The 27737-nt window shown below is 41.0% G+C and overlaps 1 protein-coding gene across 1 annotated transcript in view; it reads right to left on the reverse strand.

The window, feature by feature from the left end:
• Window positions 1–24651, reverse strand: part of FAR1 (fatty acyl-CoA reductase 1) — a 76597-nt gene extending 51946 nt beyond the window's left edge. Inside the window, exon 1 of the mRNA XM_052652698.1 lies at window positions 24566–24651. The gene's annotated coding sequence lies outside the window, so the exon portion shown is untranslated. The remainder of the gene's footprint in view (window positions 1–24565) is intronic.
• Window positions 24652–27737: the final 3086 nt, after the last annotated feature.

Genomic DNA, 27737 nt, shown 5'->3' on the forward strand with positions numbered 1-27737 from the left:
GAAAATCATCATTTACTTATGGGCATAATTTTCAGACTAGGAAAAAAAATTTTATTACCAAAGTAAAAATGCAAGTGAAGTTGTTCAGTCATGTCCGACTCTTTGCAACCCGGTGGACTGTAGCCTACCAGGCTCCTCCATCCATGGGATTCTCCAAGCAAGAATACTGGAGCAGGTTGCCATTTCCTTCTCCAGGGGATCTTCCCAGCCCAGGGATCGAACCCAGGTCTCCTGCATTGCAGGCAGACGCTTTACCCTCTGAGCCATCAGGGAAGCCCAATTCATAGCTAATTTATCTCTGGATTATATACTATTATAGTCACATGCACATAAACTCGTTTTTTAATTATGAGAAGGAAATTAATGATTTTAGGAGGTTTAAACTAAACCTCTGAGGACTAAAAAAGAGAAGAGGTGGTTCAGCTTATACTGACGTGAAACACAGATTCATGATTAATCTTAAAGGCCAAGATGTAATATACTGTATGATAAGAATGAAAAAATGAATGCATATGTTTATAAATAAATATATTTTTCTAGCAAAAAAAGCCAAAAACTTGATAGTAACAATTGCCTCTGGGAGGGAGAACTGGATAACTCAGGAAGAGAAATTATGGACATTTGTTTTTCACTATATATCCAGTGCATGTGTTATGTATTTTTAAAAACCACTATTTTTGTAAAATAGAAAAATCAGAAGGCACCAAAAAAATTTGAAAGAGTATATTTTCCCATCAATTAGCCAGTCTCCATTATCTTTTGTCCTCTAACAATTTACAAACTCCCTTTCATCTAAGAGGAAAAAAAACTTTGAAAAATCTTTTTAAAGTGAAAATAGAAGAGTATCATTTCATAAAGATACACAGTATTTAGCTTTCTTCTGGTAATCTTTATGACCTGAGCTTTTCCTTTTTCTTTCGTTTGTCTTTGGCTGTGCACATTTTCATTTATTTTGGCCTTTGCTGCTATGTGAGTCTTCCTCCAGCTGCAGCAAGCGGGGGCTACTCTCTAGTTGTGGTGTGTGGGCTTCTCCCTGCAGTGGCTTCTCTTGTTGCGGAGCACAGGCTCTAGGGCTCCTGGACTCTAGAGCACAGGCTCAATAGTTGTGGTGCACGGGGCTTAGCTGCTCCACACGTGGGATCTTCCCAGACCAGGGATCGAACCTATGTCTCCTGCATCGGTGGGCAGACTCTTTATCACTGAACTAATGGGGAAGCCCTCCATTTCTTTATTAGATGGAAAACGTACTAAATTAAAAACAAGAAGGTGCTTTAACTGTGAAACTGCTGTTTAACAAGATTTTAACAGGCTGGATTTCCTAAATGGAATGTGAGAAATTCTTCCCCCATCAGGATAACGTTGATCTTTGGATCAGATACCCCTCTCTCCCATCTCCTGAGAGGACCTCTACATTCATTATGCTCACCAAGGAATCAAGTACACAAAAGTACCAAATATTGCAATAAAGGTCTGCAGTGAGATTGGCTCTACCTGTATGTTTTCTTTCTGTACCAGTATTTACTGAACACAGACAGTAAAAGCTGACAAGATAGTTATAGTTCTAAGTTTTAGCTGCTATAAATTTGTTTAGAAAAACTAAGCACCAAATACAAAAGTCTCTAGACAATGTCCAAACATTCATTCCAGCTTCCTATAAATTTCTACCTACAGTTATACCTTAACGTAGAATCTGTTTAGCTGTCTTCCTCTTAAAAACTGACTCCTCTGTGCCTCTAACATGTAACTAACCCAAAGTAAATAACCTACCAATGGAGACAGTGGGGAAAACAAAGAATAACCTACTTCTCTATCGTTTCATGGGGAGTCACTGACGACTCCCAGTTAGGGACAATTCTGTGCTTAACACAGTCACATCCAATGCTGTTCTGTCACACCATCCTACACCTCTAAGCTGGGGGACAACTCGGCAGGAGTACTGAAGGAAACTCAAGCAGCAGTAGGACAGAATGCTGAGCTGAATGGCCTTTTAATATCCCTTAGATCCTATGACTGAAAAACAAAACCACAACAAAAAAAAACTTCAAATATTCTTAAAAGGGGGGAATTAATTCCAAAATATTTTGAACCAAGAGTTGGCAAAGGTTTTCTGTAAAGGGTCAAGTAATAAATATTTTTGGCGTGTGGGCCATACAATCTTAGCAGCAACTACTCAATTCTGCCATTTGGGGCACAAAATCAGCCATGACCAATAAGCAAATAGACATTGTTGTGTTCCAGTAGAACTTTATTCACAAAAACAGGAAGACAGTTCATAGGTCATAGTCTGCCAACCCCTGTTATTTCTAAATAAAGATTCTGAATATTTCACATTCAGAAAAATGAACTAAGAAAGGTATCAATGGGAAACCAGCACAGTCTAAATATTCATTGCCTATGATTCCACTATTACTAGAGCTAATGTGCATATCACTAAAATGGACAGTAAATACTTGACTGTTATATCTTTAAAAAAAAAAAAATCAATAAGTGAATGCCAGGCTTCATTTATACAGATATGCCACAAACAAAGACATGACCGATAGCCTTTTTTAAGACAAACTAAAAATATCTTTATTTTTAAAAGGGAAGTCCATTAAGTTGTTCAGGGCTGAAGCCTGGGCAAGACTGTTTTGCAGAAAAGGCTACAAATGAAGAAGAACATGGAGTATACAATCCAGTCATAAGACTCCGAAACCCTAGACCACTACCATGTTCAAAAAAATCTTGATACAGTAATCAAAAAATAACACAGAAGGTAAAGAGGTCAAGAGCTAACCCCAACACTGTGGAAGATACAAAGTTTGTTTATATTCTGGGTAGAGCACAGGCTCAATAGTTGTGGCACGCTGGCTTTCGGGCTTTAAGTAATAGGTCTAAAAGTACCTATTCTTTTCTACATAAAAGTATTACATGGCTAAAGGAATGGGATTGGAAGCAGAAAAGAGACTAAAGTGAAGAAAGTGAAGTCGCTCAGTCATGTCCGACTCTTTGCAACCCCATGGACTGCAGCCCACCAGGCTCCTCCCTCCATGGGATTCTCCAGGCAAGAGTACTGGAGTGGGTTGCCATTTCCGACGCAGGGATCAAACCCGGGTCTCCTGCCTTCCAGGCAGACGCTTTAACCTCTGAGCTACCAAGGAAGGCCAAGCACATAGTAAATATTACCTAAGTATGAAAATTCCCCCAAAAGCTACACTGAGTTACAATGATGACCATGAGGATATCCCATATACATAACTTCTGCTTCTTCCTTATTGTTTTTCCACTTGTTTTGCACTAAAAGGGAAATTGAGATTAGGTATCTGTAACTGCTAGGGAATTAATATCTTTCTAATCCAGAAGTTCATGAACAGGATTGCATGGAGGTGGGTATCCAAGGACACTTACTTTCATGAAAAATACTTTCCTGAGTGTGTTTATATATGTGTGTGTACAAGTGTGCAATCCCATGCTTATATCTCTACATTATTCTAGAGGAAAAAATCCACTGCTCTTATCAGATTCTCAAAAGGGTCAATAAGTCTAACAGTAAAAAAATACTATCAAATTTTAGAAATACTATGTGTGTATGCTAGAGGGAAGAGGACCTAAAATACAGAGAACAGAGCTTCTTCAAGGTCACTGATTACCCCATTCACATCTAATCTGGAGTGAAAAGTGAGTGTTAGTCATTCAGTCGTGGCCAACTCTTTGTGACCCCATGGTCTGTCCACGGAATGCTCCAGGCAAGGATACTGGAGTGGGTTGCCATTCCCTTCGCCAGGGGATCTTGCTGACCGAGGGATCAAACCTGGGTCTCATCTGAGCTATCAGGGAGGCTGGAGTAAAAATGTGTGAACGGTTTAAAACATAATTATACCGATCTCTCTCGAAGCCTGTTATGGATTGAACTGTGTTCCTCCTAAAAAGACATGTTGAAATCCTAATCCCTAGGATTTCAGAATGTGACTTATTTGGAAACAGGGTCACTGATGTATAATTAGTTAAGGTAAATGATGTAACACTGGAGCAACATGGGTCTCTAATTCAACATCACTGGTGTCCTTAAGAGGAGATGCATTTGAAGACAGAGATACACAGGGAGAACTCCACCTGATAACAAAAACAAAACTGGAGTTACACATTGGAGCTACAAGCAAAGGAATACCAAAACTGCTAAGAAAAAATCAGTGAGAGGCAAGGAAGGACTCCCTTACAGGTTTCAGACAGACCATGGATTTTGGACTTCTAACCTCTAGAACTGTTAGACAATAAATTTCTGTCATTTTAAACCATCCAATTTGTAGTACTTTGTTACAGCAACCCCAGGAAACTAATAGAAGGTCAAATATCATAGTAACTAAAATTAAAGTACAGAACAAAAGGCTTTCTAAAGATGATCATGTGTCCTTATGACCTAACAAACACATCATGGGCACTTTCCAACAAACATGACAGTTTCAATTACCAAAACACACTCTACTAAATAGTTAATTAAGAGATGGAATGGCTTTTCTAAAGGGGTACAGGCAAGAACAGAAGAAAAAAGTTTTATGTATCAGAGATAAAAGACCAAAATAAAGTTAAAGATCAGATCCCAGAACAAATCAATGGGATATATCACTGACTGTTCATCTAAAAACTGTATACAGATAAATAGTGTACACTGATAAATTTCAGTATACAGTAGCAGATTCAGAGAAAGCAGTGTTCTGATTATCTACTGCTATGTAACAAAATCACACTAAAACTTAATGTCTGAAAACAACACAATACGCAATAATCGTTTTTATCTTGTCTCACTGTATCTCAAAGTTAGGAATTTGGAAGAGCTCTAATAAGCAGTTTTAGCTGAACAGTTCCAGCTCCTGCTGTTAAGAGTCATGTACTCTGTCCACATGAGGCAGTCTGGGATAGCATGGCAATCTCAGGCTATAACCTTAAAGGCTGCTGAAGACTTCAAAACCAGTATTTTGTTGAGTTGGATAGGGAGCTCACCTTTTCTGACCACACCTTATTGCTCACAAGTGAATCACAGGATCACCCAAATTCAAGGGAAAGGGGCAAAAAATGCCACCTCAGGATGAGAGAATAATCAAGGTCACACCAAAAGAACATATGAGAAGGAAGATATTGTTACAACTACCTTCAGAAAATGCAATCTGCCACAGAGAATATGGTAAAGTGACTGATATTACTCTTGAAATGGTCAACCCTTTGAAACTGTCCCACAGGTTAACAAATTGATGACTAAAAGAAATTCTTGAGCTTGTCTTCAGTTCAGTCGCTCAGTCGTGTCCAACTCTTTGCGACCCCATGAATTGCAGCATGCCAAGCCTCCCTGTCCATCACCATCTCCCAGAGTTCACCCAGACTCACGTCCATCGAGTCCGTGATGCCATCCAGCCATCTCATCCTCTGTCCTCCCCTTCTCCTCCTGCCCCCAATCCTTCCCACCATCAGAGTCTTTTCCAATGAGTCAACTCTTTGCATGAGGTGGCCGAAGTACTGGAGCTTCAGCTTTAGCATCATTCCTTCCAAAGAAATCCCAGGGCTGATCTCCTTCAGAATGGACTGGTTGGATCTCCTTGCAGTCCAAGGCACTCTCAAGAGTCTTCTCCAACACCACAGTTCAAAAGCATCAATTCTTCGGCACTCAGCCTTCTTCACAGTCCAACTCTCACATCCATACATGACCACAGGAAAAACCACAGCCTTGACTAGACAGACCTTAGTCGGCAAAGTAATGTCTCTGCTTTTGAATATACTATCTAGGTTGGTCATAACTTTTCTTCCAAGGAGTAAGCATCTTTTAATTTCATGGCTGCAGTCACCATCTGCAGTGATTTTGGAGCCCAGAAAAATAAAGTCTGACACTGTTTCTGCTGTTTCCCCCTCTATTTCCCATCAAGTGATGGGACTAGATGCCGTGATCTTCGTTTTCTGAATGTTGAGCTTTAAGCCAACTTTTTCACTCTCCTCTTTCACTTTCATCAAGAGGCTTTTTAGCTCCTCTTCACTTTCTGCCATAAGGGTGGTATCATCTGCATATCGGAAATTATTGATATTTCTCCCAGCAATCTTGATTCCAGCTTGTGCTTCTTCCAGTCCAGCATTTCTCATGATGTACTCTGCATAGAAGTTAAATAAGCAGGGTGACAATACACAGCCTTGACGTACTCCTTTTCCTATTTGGAACCAGTCTGTTGTTCCATGTCCAGTTCTAACTGTTGCTTCCTGACCTGCATACAGATTTCTCAAGAGGCAGGTCAGGTGGTCTGGTATTCCCATCTCTCAGAATTTTCCACAGTTTACTGTGATCCACACAGTCAAAGGCTTTGGCATAGTCAATAAAGCAGAAATAGATGTTTTTCTGGAACATTCTTGCTTTTTCCATGATCCAGTGTATGTTGGCAATTTGATCTCTGGTTCCTCTGCCTTTTCTAAAACCAGCTTGAACATCAGGGAGCTCACGGTTCACGCATTGCTGAAGCCTGGCTTGGAGAATTTTGAGCATTACTTTACTAGCATGTGAGATAAGTGCAATTGTGCAGTAGTTTGAGCATTCTTTGTCATTGCCTTTCTTTGAAATTGGAATGAAAACTGACCTTTTCCAGTCCTGTGGCCACTGCTGAGTTTTCCAAATTTGCTGGCATACTGAGTGCAGCACTTTCACAGCATCATCTTTCAGGATTTGAAACAGCTCAACTGGGATTCCATCACCTCCACTAGCTTTGTTCGTAGTGATGCTTTCTAAGGCCCACTTGACTTCACATTCCAAGATGTCTGGCTCTAGATTAGTGATCACATCATCATGATTATCCGGGTCGTGAAGATCTTTTTTGTACCGTTCTTCTGTGTATTCTTGCCACCTCTTCTTAATATCTTCTGCTTCTGTTAGGTCCATACCATTTCTGTCCTTTATTGAGGCCATCTTTGCATGAAATGTTCCCTTGGTATCTCTAATTTTCTTGAAGAGCTTGTCTTACAAAACAGCAACTAAGGGAACACCTTATTAAAAACCCTTCTGCTTGGAATCTGCTTCCATCGATCAAACTCATCTTCATTATTTCTTCTGACTCTTTAAACACCCGCTACAGATATACCTCTGTAGAATGGGTCCCTACAGTATCAGAGGCTTATGCTGCTTTTCAGAAACTTGGAGTCAGCTCTTATCCAGTTTAAGCTGGCTAAGATTTTTGGCTGGGACCACTGACACTAAAAGGGCTTCCCTGGTGGTGCAGAGGTTAAAGCGTCTGCCTGCAATGTGGGAGACCTGGGTTCGATCCCTGGGTTGGGAAGATCCCCTGGAGAAGGAAATGGCAACCCACTCCAGTATTCTTGCCTGGAGAATCCCATGGATGGAGGAGCTTGGTGGGCTACAGTCCACGGGTCGCAAAGAGTCGGACACAACTGAGCGACTTCACTGACGCTAAAACTGGGCCTATGCAAGTATCCAACAAATGATGTCAGAGGGCTCAAAAATCCACCCTTAGATCATGCTAATTTGAACATGCATCTCAAGAAGCAGCATGTAGCTTAGATACACCTGCAATGAATACTGATTACCTCAACTTTTCCCTACCAGCATTCACCTTTCCCCATGCCTAATACCACCCTGCTTCTTTATTCCATAAAGACTGCAAACCCCTTGCCTTCAGGGAAGCGAATCTGAGATCTGTTCTCCTACACCTCCTCACTTGGCTGCCTCCTGAATAAACTCCTCTACTGCAAACCTTTGGGTCTGTTGCAAGCATTTTGGCCTACTGCATATAAGGCAAATGAACCTGGTTTAACAATACATTTAATCCATGTCTGACCTATTTCATAGCAAATATTTAAGCCGCCTAAAATGCCTTTTAAAAACACGGCCCATGGGTCTCATATTTTAAAGTACAGATGATTCTTGAACAACACAAGTTTAAACTACATGGGTACAATTATGCACAGATTTTTTTTTTCAATAAATGCATACTACAGTACTGTATAACACAGTCGGTTGAACCTGAGGATACAGAATCATAGAGTGCTGTTTCTTAGTCTGACTCTTGGCAATCCCGTGAAGACTGTAGCCCACCAGGCTCCTCTGTCCATAGCGATTCTCCAGGCAAGGATACTGGAGTGGATTGCCATGACCTCCTCCAGGGAATCTTTCCAACCCAGGGATCGAACCCAGGTCTCCCACACTACAGGCAGATTCTTTACCATCTGAGCCACCAGGAAAGCAAGCCCACAGATACAGAGGGCCAACTGTAAAATTACACATAGATTTTTTTTTTTACATCCATGAGGACTGGCACCCCCACTGCTGCTCCAGGGTCAACTGATTTTGCCTAACAAATAATCTCATTCACTTAATAAAATTTTCATTTTCCCATATTCACTTAACTGTGAATTTCTAACCAGTAGATTTCTACTTGGAGTTGACATACTTGCAGCCAAAAACAACCCAATTCATTCTAGTCAGACTATTAAGAGGACTTATATTGTAAGTGAGCATATATTTTCTTTTAAAATTTTTAATAGACTCTCATCTAGAGGTATACTGAGAACCACTAACGTCTTTTTAGTATATTTTAATAACTCTAGAATCTTTATTTATATAAAGATTAAAGATTAACTTTAAAAAAATAACTCAAGAGTCTTAAGTCTTTTGCTTAAGACTCAACATTAATGAAAACCTCCTCTGTAAGTGAGCTGTAAACAACAAAAAAAGGGCTAAAATCCAAACTCAAAATGTACAAGTTGATAAGAATAGTGGGTTCCTTTTTCCTTTCAAAAATTAAGGCTTACAAAGCATTTTTCCCACAAACAAAAGAATAGCTCTAGCATCTTGGTTTTCAATAAAAGATGCTAGTGTCTAACCCTGTTGTAAGCACCCATTGAAGTAAATATAATGGCCACTCTGTTTGCCTACACAGATACTGATGCCAATGTTTAACTCTCTATATCCAATTTTCCCCAATGTCTAGGATACTTCTCAGTAAGGAATCTCAGTAGGTTCATCAGTCCTTAGGGCACTACACAACTATTTTGAATACTGACATTGCTGTGTTAAGCAGGGCACTTTAACAAGTTAAAATGGCTCATTATCCTGGAAAATTACACATTAAGAAAAATCAGACTCATAATTCCTTTGAATTATAAAAATTAAACAAAAAAACATCTTTAAATATCAAGTTTTACTTCATCAGAGAGGAAATGTTAATTTTACAGCATTAAAATTACCAGCTGACAAGAAAACTTAAATTTTTCAGCAACACCCATTTTCTGTCCTTTCTGTCCCTTTCTTTCTGTACCAGTAGGGTAACATCTCTACCATAAAGCCTACAGAAGAAGGACTGTGCTCTTGTTAACACGTTTGGTCAAAAGCAATTCCACTGCTTGCAAAAACATGCATTCAATTCCATTCTGGGAGAAAACAATTCTTAAAAAATAATCTCCAAAGTCACACATGATTTTTCTATAGATCAGTAATTGTGCTACAGGCTCTCCTTACCTTAATAAAAATATTTACATGTTAAGACATGTAACTTCTATCCTAATACTTTCAAACTCAGAAAAGTGAAATACCGTATACAAAGGTATCCTAATATTTCAAGTGTATTACCAAAGATAAGATTTCTTAAACATCTACAAAACAACAGAAAAATCAAAATATCCTATTTAGCTTAAAAATTCATGAAAGTTGTCCACCTGAAAGTTGTCACAATATACCTAAAATTAATATAAAAATATTTCACTCTTTTCCTCTCTGGCTGCTTTAAGATCAGCAACCATCATGAATGAAACAGTAATTCTCCAGACCAGGGAGTTCATGACCAACCAAAAATAAACTGTCATCAACATCCTTCACGCTGGGAAGGCAAAAGTAGCTAAGATAGAAATTTAGGTAAAACTAGCCCAAATGTACAAGACCACTCCAGATGTCATCTTTGAATTTGGATTCAAATCCATTTTGGTAGTGGCAAGACAACTGGCTTTGGCAGATTTTACAGAAAGAAAAATGAACCCAAACATTGACATGCAAGATATGGCCTATATAAGAAAAGACCTCAAGAAAACAGCAAAAGGAACGAAGAACAGGATGAAGGAAGTCAAGAGGACTGCAAAGGCCAACCTTGGTGCTGGCAAAAAGTGAGCTGGAGACTGGACAACAGAAGGAGTAAAGATTCTGCAGTGACTGTGCAAATTTTTCATGAGGTGATTAATAAACTAAGAATGTTTATGTGAAATAAATATATATATACACTTCAAATTATTCAGTAAAATTAACTTTAACAGGAAAATGTTCCAGGTATACCCTGATCATTACATGTAGACTACACACAAGTTGATCCAAAGAACTGACTCAGGCAGATTACTAATCATGTACCCTATGTGGTCTAATTTAAAGCTACTGAAGCCTATTCATGAAGGTTAGTAATTTTAAGAACAAGATGACAGAATCAGATATTTCACTGGTTATAGAAGTAGTCAGGCTTTGTTTAAGTTTTATTTAGTCTGATTATGATAGCAAATGTCTTTAACAATATAAAAGTGCTTTGAAGATCCTGCTATATGCTGTATTTCCTGTTTCTCTTGTGTCACTTTCTTATGAAGCCTTCTCAATCTGTTCCCAAGGCTGAACTTAAAAACAGGCTCTACTCAGCCAAGGCAGCATTTTCCAAATCATGGTAAATGGGACTGGGAAACTGTACATTTTAGCCCTAGCCAGGAGAGTTAAAAAATACATTAGCACATCAAAGACCTACAAAATGTCCTGAGGTAAAGAAACTCAGTAGACCTCTTTGAAAACCTGCTGCTAAGTCACTTCAGTCCTGTCTGGCTCTGTGCAACCCATAGACGGCAGCCCACCAGGCTCCCCCGTCCCTGGGATTCTTCTGGCAAGAACACTGGAGTGGGTTGCTATTTCCTTCTCCCTTAAATACAAGAATACAGTCTCTCAGAAAACCTCCTATTGAGACACAGAACTTCAGATCCAAGTAAAGGAAAATATCTCCGATCTTCAAAGATTTTCAAAGGGAGGAAACGAAGCCAGGTTGAAAGAAGGTGGGGGAGGTGGAGGAGGGGGCAAAAAGGTGGCCTTACAGACGTCTCCTGCCACCTGCAGATACCCAGGCGTCATGGGACTTTACCCTGGGCCTCCAGGGAAGGGAGGACTGGAACTCGGCCCTACCGGAAATCAGAACCAGAATTCGAGTTCTCTGCCGAGAGGAGGTGATCAGTCTCCAACCCTCAGCTCAGGCTGAGGCCCTTCAATTCCTGTGTCCAGGACCAGGGGACTAGAAAAACGGGGAAGAGTAGAAAGGGTTAAGGAGAGGAAAGAGAGAGGGAAGGGGAGAGAGGTCAATACAGTCTCTTGTTCTTACCAGTCGGGGCACTCTGGCCAGTTGTCTGTGTCAGGAGGAGACCAGGGACAAAAGGGTCCCAGTTGTCTAGGTCTGGTCCATTGGCAGGCAAGCTGGCCCCTGAGTACCCCGAGTGGTCAGGATGTCAGTGTCAGCGAAGAAGAGTCCCCACCAGAATTGCCATTTGTTGCAGGAAAGGGAACCCCTTCCAGGGCCCGAAACTGGGCTCTTGTCTAACACTCGGAAATGAATTGCCCAAGGAGACACATGTGCTGACAAAGCAAGAGATTTTATTGGGGAAGGGCACTCGGGTGGAGAGCAGTAGGGTAAGGGAAAGCCTGGCCTTTCACAAATTTCCAAACACAGCTAAGTAAGCAAAGTGCCTGAGAAGCTCATTGATTACCACATCAGCCATCTGAGGTAATGACTGTACAAACATGAGCCAAACCTCCCACAAACTACAAATGATTTAGAAAGCATGACCTTCCATTGATCCTCAAGACTACTTCTGAATAAACTATAAAGACAGTTATTAAGAGTTGCAAAAATGAGTATGCTATTAGAATGTACCAAAGACTTCAGTTTGTACCCAATTACTAACTCTGGATGCTGCAACCCACAATGCAGCAAAGCATCTACCAAATACACACACTCAAAACATGGAATTCTGTTATTTTCAAGAGGAACAATCAATCGTTAGTGAAATTGTGTTTTTAGCCGGTTATGGTTTTTAATTATAATTATTCTTATTCCTAATTAAAAATTACCATTAGTTGAACTTCATGCTTCCCTGGTGGCTCAGAGGATAAAGCATCTGCCTGCAATGCAGGAGACTCGGGTTCGATCCCTGGGTTGGGTAGATCCCCTGGAGAAGGAAATGGCAACCCACTCTAGTATTCTTGCCTGAAGAATCCCATGGACAGAGGAGCCTGGCGGGCTACAGTCCACAGGGTCGCAAAGAGTCGGACACGACTGAGTGACTCCGCTCACTCAATAAACGTGTGAAATGTGTTACACAGTTCCATCACCAGTTTATTTGAGACCTACCATTTTCTAACTAGTCTAAACTTTAAGATAAGTATATTTTTTTGTCATTCAATTAGGAACCATCCATATTCCTAACTGCTGAAGAAAGTTCCTCTCCTCCAAAATGCTTATACCTTGACAATTTAGTTGCTATTACTCCACTAAAAAGAAAGAATTACTGAGCTACAGAATGACCCAGCTAAAGGGCTGGGACTAAAAGAGCTGGACGGTCACTGTTCTAAAAGTCCTCACCTTAGCTATGGGGCCACTAATGTACGGGCAGGTCTTCTCCCTGGTCACCATGTCCACACCAACCAAATATGGCACAAGGACTTGGAATTAGGGCCCTTCGTGGAAGTAATAATAACTTCTCTCATCTTGAATGTCAATGATCCCTCTAGTCTCAAGTTTTGGGTAGGAAGCTTCCAGGAAGGTCTTAAAACAACTTAATCCCATAACGAAGTCTCAAAAATCTTTTCCTGGTCTATCTTTAAAACTTTCCAGGTTCTGCTCTCTGATGACTGGGGGAGTGGGGTGAGAGAAGTTGGGGCAGGGGAGGGGTTGGGGTTCAAGAGGGAGAGGATATATGTATCATTATGGCTGATTAACGTAACTGTATGGCAGAAACCAACACAACATTGGAAAGCAACTATCCTCCAATTTGGGGAAAAAAAAAAAAATTGCCAGGTTCATATGTACAGCTTGCAACAAAATGCTGTCAAGCACAGAAAGATACAGAAAAAAGGAGGGAAGTGTTTGATGATTTGGGGGATTCTTACCTTTTTCTAGCTCTGAAAATGACTTAATGCTTCTAAGAAGCCTACCCTATTAAGCTTGTAACCAAAGGTTAGAGATTAGAACACATACAGCAAAGTAAAAATATCAGAGTTTAAAAATTCAGAGAATTCTTGGTCAATTTATCAATTGAGCATCAAAGTCCAAAGCTAAAAACTCTAGTTGTTAAGACATCTCCTTCTCCAGAAACTGAGGTCCAGAATGAAAAGAGTCAAGATAGTAAGAGCAACACTGCACCTGACCTTGGGCGAGTCAATTAAGTGCTCTGATAATCCACAGAATTTACTGAAGAGGAGGCTAAACCACTGATGGAATGAGATACTCAGAAAATTATTAACTCAAATGGGTCACAAGGGTTATCACTTTAAAGCCATACATCCAATATTCATTGATCTTCAAACAATCTATGCCCTGCTCTGCAGAGTCAAATGTCCCATTTAGCAGCTAACTGATCTGTTCCTATCTCCTAAGGATTCTGCTCATGCTGCTGCTGCTGCTGCTGCTGCTAAGTCACTTCAGTCGTGTCCGACTCTGTGCGACCCCATAAGGGCAGCTCACCAGGCTCCACCGTCCCCAGGATTCTCCAGGCAGAACACTGGAGTGGGTTGCCATTTCCTGCTCATGCTAATACCCATAATTATGATTATATTGGGTTAGCCAAAAAGTTCACTCAGATTTTCCCATAAGGTGGTACAGAAAAACTGGAATGAACTTTTTGGCCAACCCAATACTGTTAGCTGTAATTCACAAGTTTTTAAAACCCTATATTTCTCAGAAATGTATTTAGGACTATCCTTCAAACTAGATGCACAATAAACACTTATGATCTCAGGGCTCTACTGAAAATTAATCCTTTGTCAGATCAATACATGTTTCTAAGCCCGTGTATCATATCTAGCAGTTTTTTTAACACAAATGTGAACCTCAAAATACTTTTAACAGATCATTTCCACCACAGACATGAACTATTTAAGAGAAACAAAAGTCAAAGAAGTTTTTTCCTTTACCTCCGAAAAAGCAGTATTTATGTATTTATTCATTCTTAAGTCATATTCTACCTCATGTTAATTCAGGATGGACAGCAGCCATTATATAAAGTTCCATACACTTATTCCAAAATCTTTCGTAAAATCATTGCTAAATACTCATTAAATTGGCTTGTTCTTCCCCAAGAATCCAATTAAAAATGGGTCTTTTAAAAAATTAAGCATTTGCATAATGAAATTTATAATTTCACTCAATAATGAAAAACACTTGTTTGTAAGAGGTCAGGAGCACACAGAAATAAATTTAAGTTGAATTTTACCAGTATGCTGTCTGCCTAAACATTAAAGAATGAATTATTAAACCAGAATCTCTATTATACAAACACTCAAAGATATCTGAATGTTTAAAAAGGCTTATCAGCCCCCTGAAATTATATCAAAAACTGTGCATATGTGTATTTTTTCTGAGGAAAAGAGATAGCACAAAGATATGAGGAGATGCTCAAAGGGGCTTATGACCTTTGACTAAAACTACATTATGGGAGATATTTTAAAATGTTAATTTTCAACTAATAGTTCCAAGTTTTTAAATCAATACTCCAAAATAATGATACAGTGGTATGAATTCCTTACATTCAAGAAGGAGTTCTCAAGTGACTGCCATGCCAACAGTTTTTGGCAAAAATTCCATAAAGACAAGAATGACCTAGAGGAGATATTTCAAAGTAATCTTAAAACTGTCAAATGGTTAACATTTACACATACATGTATCACACACCTCACCAATGTCATTTCCCATTTAGAATCTCTAATCCAGGCACATGACCTGATGTTACTATATTCTGTTTTATATACAAACAGTCAAGTCTCTCCAACTACTTATCCCTGTCATATAGCAAATTACATCTAATTTCTCTTGCTCAAAACACTATAACATACAAATCTCAAATATATTTACATGAAGAAATTTCCATTTCAGTTAGATTAGCATGTCCACTGTTATACTTATCAAGCCATACAGTAACAACTGGTAAAAATGTCTAGGACTTGCTTCAAAATTTAAAAGGCAGGGGGGTGGGGGGCAGTGAGTGAGGATACAGATAAAAAAGATTCACCACAAGCTGAAAATTGTTAAAGCTGGTGATATGCATGTATAAAAATATATACAAAGAAAGCTCTTGAATCTGTCTTTAAGCTCTCTATTCTACTAGAACAAATAATTTCACAATTTGTATGGAAACACAAAAAACCTTGAATAGCCAAAGCAATCTTGAGAAAGAAGAATGGAATTGGAGGAATCAACCTGCCTGACTTCAGACTATACTACAAAGCTACAGTCACCAAGACAGTATGGTACTGGCACAAAGAGATCAATGGGAAAAAGCAGAAAGCCCAGAGATAAATCCACGTACCTATGGACACCTTATCTTTGACAAAGGAGGCAACAAAATACAATGGAGAAAAGAAAATCTCTTTAACAAGTGGTGCTGGGAAAACTAGTCAACCACCTATAAAAGAACAAAACTAGAACACTTTCTAACACCATGGTGGTGGTGGTGGTTTAGACACTAAGTCATGTCCAACTCTTGCAATCCCATGGACTGTGCCTGCCAGGCTCCTCTGTCCATGGGATTCTCCAGACAAGAATACTGGAGTGGGTTGCCATTTCCTCCTCCAGGGGTTCTTCCCGACTCAGGAATCGAACCCAGGTCTCCTGCATCGCAGGCATATGATTTACCAACTCAAAATGGATTAAAGATCTAAATGTGAGACCAGAAACTATAAAACTCTTAAAGGAAAACATAGGCAAAACACTCTCTGACATAAATCACAGCAAGATCCTCTATGCCCCACCTCCCAGAGTAATGGAAATAAAAACAAAAATAAACAAATGGGACCTAATTAAACTTCAAAGCTTTTGCACAACGAAGGAAACTATAAGCAAGGTGAAAAGGCAGCCTTATGAATGGGAGAAAATAATAGCAAACAAAACAAGTGACAAAGAATTAATCTACAAAATATACAAGCAACTCATGCAGCTCAATACCAGAAAAATAAACGACCCAATCAAAACATGGGCCAAAGAAATAAACAGACATTTCTCCAAAGAAGGCATATAAATGGCTAACAAACACATGAAAGGATGCTCAACATCACTCATTATCAGAGAAATGCAAATCAAAACCACAGTAAGGTACCATCTCACACTGGTCAGAATGGCTGCCATCAAAAAGTCTACAAACAATAAATGCTAGAGAGGGTGTGGAGAAAGGGGAACCCTCTTACACTGTTGGTGGGAATGCAAACTAGTACAGCCACTATGGAGAGCAGTGTGGAGATTCCTTAAGAAACTGGAAATAGAACTGCCATGTGACTCAGCAATCCCACTGCTGGGCATACACATGGAAGAAACCAGAATTGAAAGAGACACATGTACCCTAATGTTCATTGCAGCACTGATTACAATAGCTAGGACGCAACCTAGAAGTCCATCGGCAGACAAATGAATAAGGAAGTTGTGCTATGTATATACAATGGAATATTACTCAGCTATTAGAAAAAAAGCATTTGAGTCAGTTCTAATGAGATGAATGAAACTGGAGCCTATTACACAAGTGAAATAAGTCAGAAAGGGAAACACCAATGCAGTGTTTTAACACACATATATGGAATTTAGAAAGACAATAATGATGACATTATATGCAAGACAGCAAAAGAGACACAGATGTAAAGAACAGACTTTGGGACTATGTGGCAGAAGGCAAGGATGGGACCATATGAGAGAAAAGCACTAAAACATGTATATTATCATATGTAAAACAGATGACCAATGCAAGTTTGATGCATGAAACAGGGCACTCAAAGCTGGTGCTCTGGGACAACCCAGAGGGATGGGGTGGGGAGAGAGGTAGGAGGGGGCTCAGGATGGGGGGAAACCTGTACCCCTGTGGCTGATTCATGTCAATGCGTGGCGAAAACCACCACAATATTGTAATTAGCCTCCAATTAAATAATTTTAAAAAAAAGAAGCTCTCTGTTCTATCATGCAAGGCAGACTTCTTTAAACTTTGTATTTTTATGTTTGCAATTTTCCATAATATAAAGTTTAAAGAAGTCTGCCTTGCTATTAGAACAGAGAGCTTTTTAAAAACAGATTCAGGAACTTTCTTCTTTGTACATCTGCCCAGTAAAGAGCAAATACTTACTTTAATAAACTAATTTCATTCTTTATGTGAAAGAGAGCAGTATTACTTCTCAATGAAACCTCAACAACTCTGATGATATTTTATTCAAAGGATTATTTTATTAACCCAGATAAAACATATTCATTCATTAACTACTTACTGTTTACCTACTTTCTCAGATAGTCTGTCTTGAAGAAGATAAAAAAAGTAATTGATACTCTCTAATGAACCAAGAATCTGAAAATACCCTCAAGGATCCAGGGAAAAATGGGCAGGGAAGGAAGACAGTGGATGAAGAGAAAAAAAAGTAAAAAGCAACAAATACAGTTGTTTAAGAAAAGGCTTTAAGGCTTTCATATTTTTTAATAAGAAAAAAGGCATACAGTTTTCTTCAAGCTAGACAGGTCTTTTAAGTTCCCCTCCTCATCCTGTTCTACAGATGAGGAAGCTACAGCGCAGAGAGAGGAAGTGACTTGCCTCAAGTTACACATCAAGTTGCTAACAAAACCAACATTAAAATTCAGATCTGCTGATTCACAGTACAATGTAAACTTTCTGTATCAAAATTTTTTCTTCTACACTATAATATTCACTACCTGAAGAGAATGACTATTTTATTATTAATATACACTTCAATTCTGTATTATACCATACTGAAAAAAAAGGAATAGACTAAGTAAAGGTGGAAGGCTGGGAAGAAAATGCAAAGAAACTGCTGAAACGGTTAGACACAAAGGCTACATCCACATACCACACTTCCTTCATTCTGAGACACATTTGGCTTTAAGACATAGTATCCATTTCACATTTTTTAAGAAATATAGACACTGTAAAATTTTCATTTCAAAAAATACTAAAATGTGAAACCATACACCTCTAAAGCAATAAAATATAATGTACCCTCTAAGACACAAAAATCACTGTTATTTAAAACCCTATGTCACAAGGCACAAACACACAGAGCAAGAGTCCCATCTTCAAAGGTTAAAGCTATGTGGCATTCTTTTCAGTCATATGTATTAATAAACAAGTCCTTCTATACATCTCATATGCATGAACTATGGGACCAGGAAAGCAAAATTTGAATCTCAGCCCTGCCACTTAGCTCTCTGGAATTTGGAAAGTTACTAAATTCTCTGAATTTCATTCTCTTCATAAAATGAGATATCCACCTTAGAGAACTGCACGAGAATTAAATGTGGTATTAATAATTTATTTAAGGAGCATAGTACAGTGGATAGATGAAATAGTTTCCTCCTACAATTCCTATGCGCCAAATGAAATTAAACTAAAAACTACATCCCATTCTTGACTTACAAGGTTGGAATAAATATATACTAGGACAAATATTTCTAATTTGCTTTGGAATGATTATTTGATAAGAAAAGATAATTTTCTTGAAATGTATCTCATTTCTTCTTCAAATTGGGAACAGAAAACATGACAAATTGTAAGTGTTTAGGTTAAATTTGTAAAATATGTAAACTCAGCACTTTCATGTGCTATATTGCACTCAATATGCCAGCAAGTTTGGAAAACTCAGCAGTGGCCACAGGACTGGAAAAGGTCAGTTTTCATTCCAATCCCAAAGAAAGGCAACGCCAAAGAATGATCAAACTATCGCACAATTGCACTCATCTCACATGCTAGTAAAGTAATGCTCAAAATTCTCCAAGCCAGCCTTCAGCAATACGTGAACCGTGAACTCCCTGATGTTCAAGCTGGTTTTAGAAAAGGCAGAGGAACCAGAGATCAAATTGCCAAAATCCGCTGGATCATCGAAAAAGCAAGAGAGTTCCAGAAAAACATCTATTTCTGCTTTATTGACTATGCCAAAGCCTTTGACTGTGTGGATCACGATAAACTGGGGAAAATTCTGAAAGAGATGGGAATACCAGACCACCTGACCTGCCTCTTGAGAAATCTGTATGCAGGTCAGGAAGCAACAGTTAGAACTGGACATGGAACAACAGACTGGTTCCAAATAGGAAAAGGAGTATGTTAAGGCTGTATATTGTCACCCTGCTTATTTAACTTCCATGCAGAGTACATCATGAGAAACGCTGGACTGGAAGAAACACAAGCTGGAATCAAGATTGCTGGGAGAAATATCAATAATCTCAGATATGCAGATGACACCACCCTTATGGCAGAAAGTGAAGAGGAGCTAAAAAGCCTCTTGATGAAAGTGAAAGAGGAGAGTGAAAAAGTTGGCTTAAAGCTCAACATTCAGAAAACGAAGATCATGGCATCCGGTCCCATCACTTCATGGGAAATAGACGGGGAAACAGTAGAAACAGTGTCAGACTTTATTTTCTTGGGCTCCAAAATCACTGCTGATGGTGACTGCAGCCATGAAATTAAAAGATGCTTACTCCTTGGAAGGAAAGTTATGACCAACCTAGATAGTATATTCAAAAGCAGAGACATTACTTTGCCGACTAAGGTCCACCTAGACAAGGCTTTGGTTTTTCCTGTGGTCATGTATGGATGTGAGAGTTGGACTGTGAAGAAGGCTGAGCACCGAAGAACTGATGCGTTTGAACTGTGGTGTTGGAGAAGACTCTTGAGAGTCCCTTGGACTGTGAGGAGATCCAACCAGTCCATTCTGAAGGAGATCAACCCTGGGATTTCTTTGGAAGGAATGATGCTAAAGCTGAAGCTCCAGTACTTTGGCCACCTCATGCGAAGAGTTGACTCATTGGAAAAGACTCTGATGCTGGGAAAGATTGGGGGCAGGAGGAGAAGGGGACGACCCAGGATGAGATGGCTGGATGGCATCACGGACTCGATGGACGTGAGTCTGGGTGAACTCCGGGAGATGGTGATGGACAGGGAGGCCTGGCGTGCTGCAATTCATGGGGTCACAAAGAGTCGGACACGACTGAGCAACTGAACTGAACTGATACTGAACTTATACTCTAAGCCTATTACAAACCCACTGAAGAGAGGAACCATAAATCCACAAATGGGAGCAAGGAAGGGCTACATGTAGGTTTAGGGAAGGCCAAAAAGATAGATAAAATGACTCAGTGTGTGATCTGTAAGGTCTGGTTTCCTCAACTTTAAGTTCACTTATTAGACAAGGTTCAGAAAAGCCAAGACCATTTATCTATGATTCAGAGTGCTTTAGTAACTGGATCCTTCAGATTAGGCAAATGTACAGTTTCCGGTTGTTTCCAATAATAACTCATTTTCAAGATGGAACTGTGCCCACCAAAGTGGCTCATATGCAGCAGACACTGAAACAAGCCTACCTTCCTTCCTATCCCAAACATAGACTGCTAAGTCGGTTCAGTCGTGTGCGACTCTGTGCGACCCCATAGACGGCAGCCCACCAGGCTCCCCCATCCCTGGGATTCTCCAGGCAAGAATACTGGAGTGGGGTGCCATTGCCTTCTGTAAACATAGACTAGGCCACCCACATATTCCCTCACTATTAGTTCATTTTAGTTGAACAGTTTTCCCCCACTAATTATAAAAATAACAATGCTTGTTTTTATAAGCTGGAAAAATACAAAGAGCATCAGCATTTTTAAATTATCCATCACCTTACCAGCCAATAATTAAAATATTACAAAGGGACATACCAACATTTTTCCTATGAATTTGACCATATTGTGATCATACCAAACTTTAAATTTGTATAGAGCACTTCCACTAAACACAATCAACTACCAGCCTTTATCTAAATGTCTTTATTTTGGCTTTCTTGAGATTAAACTCACACTAGTTTTTTCCTTACTTAACTCAATGGTTTCTTCTCAATCTTTGTTCTTCCGAGTCTCTTAGCTACATATTTTGCTACTGATAACTTCCTCTTTAGTATAACTCTATCTTAAGTTTCCCTAAACAGTATATTCCTCAGTGTCTACAAAAGTCTCTCCAACTAATCTTTCTCTATTTCTTCACTGGCTGTCTTCTGTTAACTTCTGACTATCTCTAAAAATGGTCCAGGCCTGACCTTGAATTTGCTTGCCAACTTTGAATCTCCAGCACTTAACACAATGCCTGGCACAAAGTAGGTGTTCAATTCACATTCGCTTATTGCCTTTGCCAACCCTGACCTGCCACTTACTAGCTGTATGACTTTGGTTAAATTAAAATCTCTCTGAACCTCAGTTCTCTCATCTATAAAGTAGGGATAATCAAAGGAAGATAAGGCTTGGAAAGTTCAAAATAGCTTCTGGCACATAGTAGTACCCAATAAATTTTGCTATTAATATCAACATAATCTAGCACAGGAATCAAAAATATTTATTATTATATAAGCTTGAACACTAAATCTAACTGTAAACAATCCAACTTACTTTCACTATATTCTTCTTACCATAGCTATCAAAAAATATTCTTGTACTCATTTCTTTATTACCATCTCCAAGCCATCATTAAGTATTCTAAGTTCTCTCTCTGTAGCCACCATACAAAACCATCATTTATCAATTAGGCTATAACAAGCCTTAGTTGATTTCCACACCCTTAAATCTTCAATCAAATCTAATTCCTTAAAACCATTTTTGTCACTCTTGCCCACAGCTGCTTATAACATGTCCATACTACTGGACTATCATCCTGTCTTGCAATAACCAATACCCCAACTCCTAGTTCAAAAGATGGCTCAACACTCACCTCTTTCAGGAAACTTCCCCTGATTAATTCCACACCACTCAGATTACTCCTCTGCTCCCAGTCACCTCAGCACCTCAGCACTTAGGTATTCTGTTATACTAAGAGTAAAATGTGATCAGTAAATAGCATTACCAACTTCCACAAAAGTATTTCTACATCCTAAAGAATGGTCCATTACCTACAATGCTTTGTTGATGTGGTTAATAAAGAAACATACAACAAATGCCCTCTTTGGTTTTCGTCCTTAACACTATATCATTTTATGTTGGTAAGTGAATGAGTGAAAGTCGCTGAGTTGTGTCTGACTCTTTGCAATCCTGTGAATTATACATAGACAGTCCATGGACTTCTCCAGGTCAGAATACTGGAGTGGGTAGCCTTTCCCGTCTCCAGGGGATCTTCCCAACCCAGGGATCGAACCCAGGTCTCCCACATTGCAGGTGGATTCTTAACCAGCTGAGGACAAGGGAAACCCTATGTTGGTAAAGTACTTAATTCTTCATAATCCTTTTGCCCTACCCTCAAGCAGAAATTACCCCTTAGTGGTAATCACCTTCTCCTGCTTAAATCCAATGGAAATGCATTAATGGACCATTTCATTTTCTACTACCTTTTCTCTTCTCACATCCCCAAATAAAAATTCGAAAGCTTTAAACAGTAAGGCAGTAGCAATGATATCAAGTTAATCTTCCCTCTAAGTGAAAAGAACTTTGAACCTATCTAACTACAAAACTCTTCCCAAGGCTGAACAATTTCCCAACAACCATGATACACAATCAAATTCTACATCAAAATGCTTGACTCTTATACAGCAACAGGATTATTTGTGTTCATTCTTATTGGGTTACTGTAAGAGATCTTATATTACTTTTATATTACACAGACAGTTGAGAAACTCCCTTGCATGGCAGAATTTAAGTATCCTCTCATGTTCTCTTTAAAGCAACACATTGGATTAAATGATTCCTCACTGTCATCCAATCAAAAGCAAACAATAATTGTGCCATTGCTTCTGGGAGGATGAGTTCCTGCTGAGGCAAAACAATGAGAGTTCATCAACAACAATGAGTGTCACACGGGTTGGAGGATGGTTGGGGGGGAGGACAATCACCCTCAGAGGTGAGAGTTAACAAGTCTGAGCATTTGGCCATAGATGGCAAATAGATGGGGAAACAATGGATGGAAAGAGTGAGAGACTATTTCCTTGGGCTCCAAAATCACTGCAGATGGTGACTGCAGCCATGAAATTAAAAGACACTTGCTCCTTGGAAAAAAAAGCTATGGCCAACCTAGACAGCATATTAAAAAGCAGAGACATTACTTTGCCAACAAAGGTCCGTCTAGTCAAAGCTTCGGTTTTTCCAGTAGTCATGTATGGATGTGAGAGTTGGACTATAAAGACGGCTGAGGGCCAAAGAATTGATGCTTTTGAACTGTGGTGTTGGAGAAGACTCTTGAGAGTCTCTTGGACTGCAAGGAAATCCAACCAGTCAATCCTAAAAGGGCTGATGCTGAAGCTGAAACTCCAATACTTTGGCCACCTGATGCGAAGAACTGACTCATTGGGAAAGACCCTGATGCTGGGAAAGACTGAAGGCGGGAGGAGAAGGGGACATCAGAAGTTGAGATGGTTGGATGGCATAGCCGACTCGATGGACACGTGTTTGAGTAAGCTCCGGGAGTTGGGGATGGCCAGGAAAGCCTGGCATCCTGTAGTCCATGGGGTCGCAAAGAGTCGCACACGTCAATAACTGAATGACGAAAGACTGAATTGAACTGAAGTGAGCTGTGAATGAACCTATTGCCCTGGCTTTCTGACTCCTACCTGATCAAATGGACAGTTATTCTTGCTGACTTACTCATAAAAGATCCACATCCTTCAGCTACCACACATAAACCCATCTCCTTTGCTGCGTGTATACTTTCTCCTAACTGGCCTCCTCATCTTCTAGTCAAACAGCGTGCACCCACACCTCACCTAAAACCTTCGCCTCTCAGTCATCTTCCGGCTTTAGGAAGTGCCTCGTACTCCAGACCCACGTGTCCCAAGCCTCTCCTCCCTTCACTCCCAGTTGATTTCCTCCCAGTTTCTGTCAATGCCGACTTCCGAGAGGCCAAACACGCGCCTTGGCTCCGCACCTTCTCGGAGGACTCCCTTTTCTGAGCATCACCCTTTTCCCATCACTTTCTTCGTCCCCAGATCCAGAATCCTTCCACCACAGGCCTCCTTTCACTGCCACCCTCGAGCGCACAAACCTGCTCCTCCGTTAACTATCCTGCCCCACCTTCGCCACCTCTACGCAGCTTCCCCGCCCCAGGCGGCGCCCCCAGGCTCCGCGTCTGCAAACCAGGCCCCTCCCTACGGCTCCGCTCTGGGTCCTGGCCCTCCAGAGGGCGGTGGCCCCGGCAAGCCGCGCGGAGACCATCCAGCAGAAGCTTGCACCCCCGGCTCCGGGCAGCAGAGGGTGGGGGTGGGGGTTGGGGCGGGGGCGGGGCGGCGGGTACTGCTCCCGCCTCAACCGGGCCTGACTCCACAGCTCCCAGAGCCGCGGCCCGGGCCAGGCGAGGAGGGGCCCAAAGCCCGCCTCTCCCGCCTGGGGTTCCCGCTTCTCACCTAGTCGCAGAGGCTCTGGCCTCACTTTCCTCCTGGCCGTCCAGCGAGGGCTCAGCCACCGTCGCCGTCGCGCTCTCTTCACTCGCTCTTCCACCGCCCCCGACCGGCTGCTGAAGAGCGGACTGGTAGTGGCGAGCCCATTGGCTGTGGCCCGTACTCGCGTCAGCCGGCCCCGACCCGGACCTCGGAATGTGACTGGCTGGCGCGGCGCCTTTTCTCCAAGTCTTGTTCTGATTGGCTCTCCCGCACCCCTTACCAGAGGACCGCTCACCCTCCTCCGGGTTCTGGCCTCCCACCCCCTCAACCCCGTTTCCATCCGGGCGGGAGGGGGACGCGAAGGGCCAATGGGAGGGCGGAGAGAAGGCAGGGAGGTGGGCTCTGCAGCCGGCCAGCCCGCGGGGCAAGTTCAGCCAATGGGCGCTCCGCCCACATCCCGGGCTCAGGGACGCCCCCGCTGGCAGCTAGTGTTCCGGCGGGTCTCGCCCACGGCCACGCCCGGGTTGCCCGTCGCCTGGAAGCGGCACCGGGTGGAAAGGCTAGGAAGATGCGGCGAAGCGGGTCCGAGGGACCGCGGGTAGCCATTGTGGCGTGCTCCAGCACTGTCTACGTGAGGCCCAGCTCTCGCCTTGGCGAGGCTGGTTCGGGTCGGTGAGAGCCGAGCTGCGGCTCTGTGGCTCCCTGGAGCCTCTGCGAGGTGCTCTAGAGAGAGGGAGCCGAGCGTACGTCTCGTCCAGCCCCGCGGGACTGTGGGCCAAATATTTCCACTTAACACTTCTTCCAGAATAATTTCATATAAAACTTATCCATGGTGAGAAAAATTAGAGTAATGTTTACCTCACGGAGGGAAGAGGGGGAAATGGAAGGGGCCCAGGGCACCTTCAGGGTAGCTGGGAGCGTTTGCCTCTCGATCCGGGTGGTAGTTACTGAGGTGGTGTATGCCTCGGTAAAAATTCTCCGAGTCGTACAATTAAGATGTTGTGCACCCAACGCACTTTGTGTATAAATATCTCAATTTTTTTAATGATAAAAGAATTGTGAGAAAAACGTCATAATATTACTGTAACCTTAGGCTCCATGGGACACCCACTGTATAAACAATCCACTGAGATTTAACTATAATTGAAAAAGTAGAAACTAGAGGAAGGAAAAAAAAAGGATTGTGAGAATTTAAAACGAGTGAAGTTCCTGGCACGCTGAATAAAACTCACAGGTTGGTGCTTTCAGTTCAGTTCAGTCGCTCAGTTGTGTCCGAGTATTTGCAACTCCATGAACCACAGCACGCCAGACCTCCCTGTCCTTTACCAACTCCCAGAGTTCACTTAAACTCATGTACATCGAGTTGGTGATACCATCCAGCCATCTCATCCTCTGTCGTCCCCTTCTCTTGCCCCTAATCCCTTCCAGCATAAGGGGCTTTTCCAGTGAGTCAACTCTTCGCATGAGGTGGCCATTGGTGCTTTAAGGGTGGGCTAAGATGGTTCAGAAGATTTACAGCCTGTTTCAGTGACTGACACTCAGTAGAACAAAAGCCCCTAGGGTGTTGCACCTAATTGAAAACTACATAAGCTTACTGAGCTGCCTACTTTGTGGCCTACCTAAGTTATAAACCCAGGAAACTAATAAAAGTAAATTGCACCAAGTCAAAAATGTTATTATCGTAGTTTACAGCGAGGGTTATATATTGCTGAGAATATACATAGGAATAGACACCAAAAACACATATGCTACTGATAAAGTTGTTATAGCTGTTTATGCATTCCCTCAGACTTTCTTAACTTCTTTAAAAACAGAAGACAAGATCAAGCTTTAATTTTTTTATTCAAATAGTACCTCTTCGGGCTGTGAGGAAATAACTTTTCTTATGGTATATATTAATAACATTTTCTAACTCATATATTGTTCTGTCGGGGTTTCATTAAACAGTTCTTTTGAGGTTCTTCACTCCATCTTTACAACAACTCTATGCAACTATTCATTTATTCATCTGAATGTTGTAGAAGAGAAAATTGGGGCTCAATGAGACAAGTAATTTGCCCCAAATCACATATCTGTTAGGTGGCAGAAGTGGGGTTGAAATCTAGGTCTATTTGATGCAAAATTCCATAATCTTTCTACAGTGCCACATTTGCCTCCTCCAAAACAAAACCAGGTCATTTTGCTTTGTCCTTATTCATCTTTGTATTCCCCACAATGAGTAACACAGAATCTTGCCTATGTTTCTGATGGAACTCATAGGGTTAATAGTGATTATCACCGTGCTTTATTTTTATAGATTTCATAACAAAGTGTGAACTACTTAAAAGTAACTTCTTTTGATCAAACGAAAGGGAGCACAATTTTGTAGCTGCAGTAAACAACCCATTACAACTATCTAGAATGCATCAGAAATGCGCTTTCATAGTATAGACTGAGCACAGCATAGAAAGAGTTTTAGGCAGCTTTTGTGAAGACAGTCAAATTTCTAGTGAGCACAGTTATTCTCTGCAATTCTTTTGGTGTTCTCTACCTTGGCTGCAAAGAAAAGCAAAGCCAGAGAATGCTCAAACTACCAAACAATTGCACTCATCTCACACGCTAGTAAAGTAATGCTCAAAATTCTCCGAGCCAGGCTTCAGCAATACGTGAACCGTGAACTCCCTGATGTTCAAGCTGGTTTCAGAAAAGGCAGAGGAACCAGAGGTCAAATTGCCAACATCCGCTGGATCATCAAAAAAGCAAGAGAGTTCCAGAAAAACATCTATTTCTGCTGTATTGACTACGCCAAAGCCTTTGACTGTGTGGATCACAATAAACTGTGGAAAATTCTTCAAGAGATGGGAATACCAGACCACCTGACCTGCCTCTTGAGAAATCTGTATGCAGGTCAGGAAGCAACAGTTAGAACTGGACATGGAACAACAGAGACTGGTTCCAAATAGGAAAAGGAGCACATCAAGGCTGTATATTGTCACCCTGCTTATTTAACTTCTATGCAGAGTACATCATGAGAAACGCTGGGCTGGAAGAAGCACAAGCTGGAATCAAGATTGCCAGGAGAAATATCAATAACCTCAGATACTTAGATGACTCCACCCTTATGGCAGAAAGTGAAGAGGAACTAAAAAGCCTCTTGATGAAAGTGAAAGAGGAGGGTGAAAAAGTTGGCCTAAAGCTCAACATTCAAAAAACTAAG

This window comes from Budorcas taxicolor, chromosome 15, assembly GCF_023091745.1.
Source record: "Budorcas taxicolor isolate Tak-1 chromosome 15, Takin1.1, whole genome shotgun sequence".
Classification (NCBI taxonomy): Eukaryota; Metazoa; Chordata; class Mammalia; order Artiodactyla; family Bovidae; genus Budorcas; species Budorcas taxicolor.